Consider the following 7,061-nt stretch of genomic DNA (forward strand, 5'->3'; position numbering starts at 1 on the left):
CTCTGCATCGGTCTCATTGAAGCTTACTCTGGCAGGTTTGATATTCTTGGTATTGTTGCCATATCTTCTACTGCGTTGACTCTTCAATATGGACCTTGGAGTGGGGTTGGCACTTCTGCTGTTAGGCCATTCAAAAACATTTCTAGACTTATAGTCCTGTAGATCCCTTTTGAACTTGTCCTCCTTGATTTGTGAAATTGTAGTTTCCAATTTCACCAAGTTTCCACTGATTTTTTGATTTAATTCCAAATAGGTTGGATGTTGGTCATATTTGGTAATAGATGCTTGTAAATCTGTAATCTTGGTGTTAATTTCCTTCAATGCTCTCTCTTCGTGTTTTATAATCAGTTGAATGAATTTTAATGATGAATCATTCAATAGAATTTCCCATTCGCTTTTAAATTCTTCTGAGAATATTGTGGTGGGGAATTTTTTAATTAATTATTAATTAATTAATTAATTAATTATTTTTTGTTATACTGGTGGCCCTACTCTTTAGGTAGGAATAGTTATGCTGTTTTTGCATTTATGCTAATTAATGATACATTACCTACCTCACTAACTCCAGTTTTTGTCTGGCTATACTGTCCTTTTTAATTGTTTTTATCAAATTATGTTCTCAATAAAGTTTATTATTAACGTATGGAGTGTGTGTATATAGGATCTCTTGTTAGTTACTAGCACACCTGACTGAATATATATTGTTACTGCTTTGCCCCTTTTTCTTTGGATATATTGGTCAAGTAAAAGGATGGTACCATCCGCTTCTGTGTTGACTACAGGAAATTGAACAATGTCACACACAAGGACGCTCATTCATTGCCAAAGGATCGAGTAGTCACTCACTGCCTTCGGGTCGGCTGCTTACTTCTCCACCCTAGACTTAACCAGTGGAGGATAGGGTGAAGACCGCCTTCGTGTCGCCTATTGGACTGTTCAAGTTTAAAAGTATGCCATGTTGGCTGTACAATGCCCCTGCTATGTTCCAGCGTTTGATGGAAAGGTGCCTGGGCCATCTGAATTTTCAAAGTGTCCTATTGTACCTGGACGATGTCAATGTGTATTCAAAGTCCTACCAGGAACACCTCAGTCATCTGTCAGACGTCTTCCAAGTCCTGATCAAGCATGGGCTAAAGATCAAGCCGTCAAAGAGTAATCTGCTTAACCCTCAGGTTCACTACTTGGGTCATGTTGTCAGCGCCGAGGGAGTTCATCCCAATCCTGATAAGGTGGAAGTTGTCAAGAACTTGCCTACCCCGCGCATGGTGAAAGATGTCAGGAGCTTTCTGGGATTTGCTGGCTACTATCGCCGCTTCATTCCCCACTTTTCCCAGATTGCAGAACCCCTCACAGCACTCTTACGGGGTACGGCAAGGAGAACTACAATGGAAGACTACCTATTGAATAGGCCGAAGAGAAAGAGACAGCATTCCAAGCTCTTAAACGTCTGCTGACAGAACCCCCCCATCTTGGCGTATCCAGACTACTTTCAGCCATTCCGGCTATATACTGATGCCACTTTTGAGGGTCTGGGAGCTGTTTTGTCCCAAGTCCAAGAGGGGCAAGAGAGAGTGATTGCTTATGCCAGTCGTAACCTGCGAGGGGCATAGAAGAACGATGAAAATTACAGCTCATTCAAGTTTGAACTTCTCACCCTGGTATGGGCTGTGACCGAAAAGTTCAAAGACTATTGTCTACATGGATAATAACCTGTTGACCCACCTAAACACTGCCAAGTTGGGTACCATTGAACAAAGTTGGGCTTCAAGATTAGCCAATTACAGTTTCACCATCAAGTACAGAAGCGCAAGTCGAATGTCAATGCCGACGTATTGTCTAGGATGACCCCCGGTGAAGAACCCCCTGACGAAGACGTGTGGGAAGACGTGGAGATGCCCCCATTTTACCAATGGTTCGTGAACCAGAATGTTGTGACCGCCCTCAAGGACGGTGAACCCAGGTTTAAAAAGGTTAAAGAAGACCTATACACCTGGAAGACTTTTCAAGACAAAATTCGAGTCATGGGGGATTTGTTGGACTACCTTCTGGCGAAAAACATACCAACCCGTCTACGCTGTGCTCAGTGTGTCTACGAGCTGAAACGTCTGTGGGGAAGGAGGAAGCAACTGTTTGTGCACAAGGGAGTGTTGTAATGAAATTCTTAGGATCTGGTTTCTGGTGATCGACTTCGTCAGATCCTGGTTCCCCGAAGAGACGCGGCGATGGTCCTCAACATATACCATGATCATTCGGGACACTTTGGAGTCCACAACACCGAAGCTACTGTGAGGAGAATATTCTATTGGATTCGAATGAGGAGCGACGTTGAGAAATGGTGTAGTGAATGTGCAGTCTGTAAAGTCACTAAGAATGTGCACAAGGACTCAAGACCACCCCTCCATTCCATCCAGAGTGAAAGGCCTAACCAGTTGGTCACGCTAGATCATGTCAAGTTGTCTGCTACCCGGTCCGGGTACACTTATGCTCTCACCATGGTGGATCACTACTCTAAGTGGGTTGTCGTTGTACCCGTTAAGGACCTCACAGCCAAGACAGCGGCCCAGATATTCTATTCCAACTGGGTGCAAACCCTTGGGTGTCCGGAGTGTTTCCTGACAGACTGTGGAATGGCCTTTTAGGCCCAACTCTTCCAAGAGCTGTGTCAATTCCATGCCTGTAAGAAACTCCGGACTACTGCTTACCACCCCTAGGGGAATGGGCTCTGTGAGCGCATCAATCAAGTCTTTATCTACATGTTGCGAGCAGCCTCTGTCTCGAGACATGAAAAGTGGCCCGAACTATTTGCTGCCCGAACTATTGGAGATCTATAATAACACAGTCCATTCTTCTACGGGGTACACCCCATTCTACTTGATGATGGGGCAACATGGGCAGCTGCCTAAGGAGCGAGCATTTGGGCTCCAAGGCCCATTCAACAACTCTCTGAAAGCCTCCCTGGAGTGGGTCTCTGACCACCAGAGAAGAATCCAAGAAGACAAAGAAATTGTCGGCAAGAAGATGACCAAGGCTCAGCAAAGACAACAACAGGACTATAATCGTCATGCCTCTGCCAAAAAATGGGGCGACAAAGTGTGGCTGCGGAAATTTCCAAGAGCCCATAAGTTGGAATCTATCTGGGAGACGGAACCGTACATGGTGACGGCCATACCCCATCCAAAGCATAGGTATGAGCCGCAAGTTGTTCACCGGAACCGGATCAAGTTGTGTCTAAAAGAAGATCTGTCAGTGCTCCCAGCACCATCTCCTCCAGCCGTCAGACCTGCAAGAGAGTACGTCCCAGTTGAAGGGACCCATCTATGGATTTCCCTATGTTTTCTCCAAGTCAGCCTGCGATCTTCTGTGTCTCACCAACCCCGGGGCCGGTCCAACCGACACTAATCTACACCTCAGTCCCAGTCTTGTCACAGTTGGCTCCAGCTTATACCTGTCTCTAGAGTGCCGACCCTGTCACCAGTCTCTCGACCACTGCTGTCAGAGACTCCGAATCCAACTAGTCCTGGACTAAAATCAGCTTCCAAGTTCACTGAGGAAGGGCCAGCTGCCGTTCAAGAGGTTCCAAGAGCTCCCGAAGATGAAGGCGTTCAAGACTCTCCAGAAGTGGTGTTGCGCAGGTCCCAAAGGTCAACACAGGGACAAATTCCCGCAAGGTACAAAGATTAGCTCACAATATAGGTTATGTACCACACATAGTCAGTTCATATGTAAACACTTAAAGTAGTTATCCACCATAAGGTGATTTTAGTACGTACCTGGCAGACAGTAATGGACATGCTTAGGAAGGATCTGCGCTTGTCTTGGGGCTAAATGGCTATATTGTGAGATTACCATAACACTGTGGGTAGCTTTTTATGAACTGATATTTCCTGTTTGACTTTTCTTTTTTTGACTACAAATCCCACAATTCCATCTTCCTCCCTCCCACACATCAGCCACCCCACCCATTGTAACATAAATGAGCTAGATCCATTCAAATCAGTGTTGTTTTCAATCAGGGTGCCTACAGCTGTTGCATTAGTTGCAGATTGATCCCTCCACCCATTGAAGCAGACAGGGTCCCTGTCATCAGCTGACTAGTGAGTCAGGTCTCGGGTGCATTGCAAGCTGGGAAAATCTGAGACAACAGTAATTTTGTATGCAGTTAAAAATAAATATTGGGGTGAAAATCACAGAAGAATTGTGAGAAAACCGTCACACACAGGTACAGACACTATATTATGAACTACACTAACTTTACAGCCCCTGTAGCATAGTCAAATAAAAATATCCTGGAATACCCCTTTAAGTTAGGACTGTAACATTATTTGTAGTCCCAGTCCACAAATGTCCAATGTATATATGTCTAACATTTTTCTGTCCTCGTGTACAGGGTAATCTACTGGCCAGAGGGTTCCCCTGAAACTAAAAGTAAGATACGTGTAGAGGCAGAGTACATTATACAGAGGTAAAATGGTTATATAGTATCACACTACTTGTTGAGTTTTGGGGAGAAGTGTTAAGAACCGAGGGGCCCCAGCAGCCAAAGCATTGGGTAGATAGCCTTCGGCAGCCCAATCTGGAAACTTGTGTGTATTATGGTCTAAAATGTGTTCCTAGAGCAGTTACAAAGCTCATTAATCCACATGTTTACCAAACCAAAGAGCATGTATGAACATTTACAGTGCTACATGGACTTGTTTCTACCTTGTTCTATAACCAGACCTGTGAAGGACATTTTGCATAAAGTTCCAGGAACTGTCATTAGGCCCCTGTGGCCACTTCAATCCTCCGCCCTCCAGGACTGGACTTCGAGGATGACTGTATTTAAGAGGAGGAGTTTATGGTGGCCCAGTACTGAAGATGTTGCCCTGTACCCTTGCTGTCCTGTCAGGCAGCCTCCTTCAGTGTCCCCAGGGCCCCTTGCACCTATTTCCCCCCTGTACATATGCTCTGCAGTGCATTGTATTATAAAGTGTGTTGTATCTTTAAGAGTTATGTCATGTGATATGTCATGTGATTGTTACCCAGGAGGTACCAGTGACCAGGTGATCCCAGGAGTGACCTATGGGCTCCCTGCTAGTCTCCCCATATAAGCCCTGGGTGGAGCTTCTCTCTTTCTTCTGCTGAGGTCCAGTGCAGTCGTCTAGTGAGTGTGTCCAGAGTGTTGGAGTCAGAGTCAAGTCAGTCCCTGTCATCTGTCAAGTCAGCGTGGTCTGCATTCAATTGTCCAGTCCTACTACAAGTCCCAGCAAGCCCTTAAGGTCTCTGTGCCACTGGTCACCTCCTTGGGCCCTGGCTGAACTGTATAGACTTTACCATCTCTCTACCCTCAGTAAAGCTACCGTTATATAACCTGGCGTCGGAGTCATTATTGCCCCCGTGCCTAGCCCAGGATCCAGCTGTATACTTTTTGGTGGTTTTAGGCTAAACCACACCCTGGCGTCACGAATACAAGGGGTTAATGACATCTGCCTCTAGGGTAACAACATCTGCCCTCATCACACCCCACTACCACACCACAAAAACCAGATACGGGGCAAAATGAACCGACCGGAGACACTATCTGACTCGGGCCGGCGCATTTAAAAGAATGAGATTCAGCGGCGGTCTGGCTGGGAAACGGGAGCGCCGGTTTTGAAATTTCTCTACCGGATTTCGCGAAAATTCCTTCTGGAGCTTCTGAGTGCGACAATGTCACGATAGATGGCAGTGTATACAGAGCTGATACCGCCTGAAGAATGAACAGGTTCATTCTTTAGGGGGCAGATGTTCCGCCGCTGAACTTCCGTAGTGTGCACTGTGCAGCCGAATTCCATTGCCAGCTAAGAGATTCTGCTGTACAGGAATTTCCAACCGAAATTTCTAAGCGTAATTTTGGTTGGAAATTCCATAGTGGGAACCAATCCTTAGGGTATTAGAAAGACAATCCAGGTATGTTTGTGGTGTCCCGGTACCGTATTGTATACGTTACCTGTATAGAGGTCCCCATAGTCAGAGTCCCTAGGACGTCGGGGTCCCTCTTTTGTAGTTTTCCCCTTGTCACCCTTCACTTAGTCGATGACTGTATAGCAGTTCTTATCAATATAAGTATAAGTATAAGTAAAGATATGTAGATATTTAGTTATCCACCTGTTTGGAGCGTAGCAGGACCTGCGGGTCACGTGATTAGGTTGGAACTCTATGGTTTTGCTACAGGACCTTTGGAGGTTCCCATGACGTGTTCACCCACAATGCACTGTAACGCTGAGTGACAGTCGTTACGGACCAATCAAAAATGACCAGCCCCTGCCCATATAAGGGACCCGCGCCATCTTGATCCCTCTCTTGGGTTGCTGACTCTGGAAGAGGTAGGACCTCCGCAGCTTACAAGACGATTTACTAGGCCAAAGCCTTGCGGCCTCGGCCTCTGACATAGCGGATAGACTAAGCAATTCCCCGCTACTCATCGCTAGATCACTGGACCTAAATTCTCCCTTAAATCCAGCGGATCTCTGCTATACAATCCTTAAGAAGCTAAATTGGGCTTATCTGATCCCAACCCGACTGTCAATCGCTGATCAGCCATATCTATAGAGACTCTGTTATCTGGACTGTTACTATTGCTGCATGTACAGAAATTCTTCAGTAAAAGTTCCTGCAAGTTTTCAGTTAACAGCGGTGGTGGACAATCCTTTATTTCTGCATCACCTATTGCTCTTGGGAAGGGTGGCAATAGGCCTATCAAGAATACAGCATTTAACCCTCACCCTGGCGTCACGAGCGACAAGGGTTAACAGCGCCCTTAATTATCCTCAACAGCAACACCCTAACTACCCTACACCCCACGAGACGTTCTCCTTTCATCCGCCACCACATGTTGGTGTTATATCTTGGTGAGCTTTGCCCCGTGCGGTGTATAACTCCTCCTCACTTACTCCTTAGGACAGTGGTTTCCAAGCAGAATGCCTCCAGATCTTGCAAAACTACAGCTCCCAGCATACCCGGACAGCCAAAGGCTGTCCGGGCATGCTGGGAGTTGTAGTTTTACAAGAGCTGGAGACACCCTGGTTGGGAAACACTGTCTT

This window comes from Hyla sarda, chromosome 8, assembly GCF_029499605.1.
Source record: "Hyla sarda isolate aHylSar1 chromosome 8, aHylSar1.hap1, whole genome shotgun sequence".
In the NCBI taxonomy this organism is placed as follows: Eukaryota; Metazoa; Chordata; class Amphibia; order Anura; family Hylidae; genus Hyla; species Hyla sarda.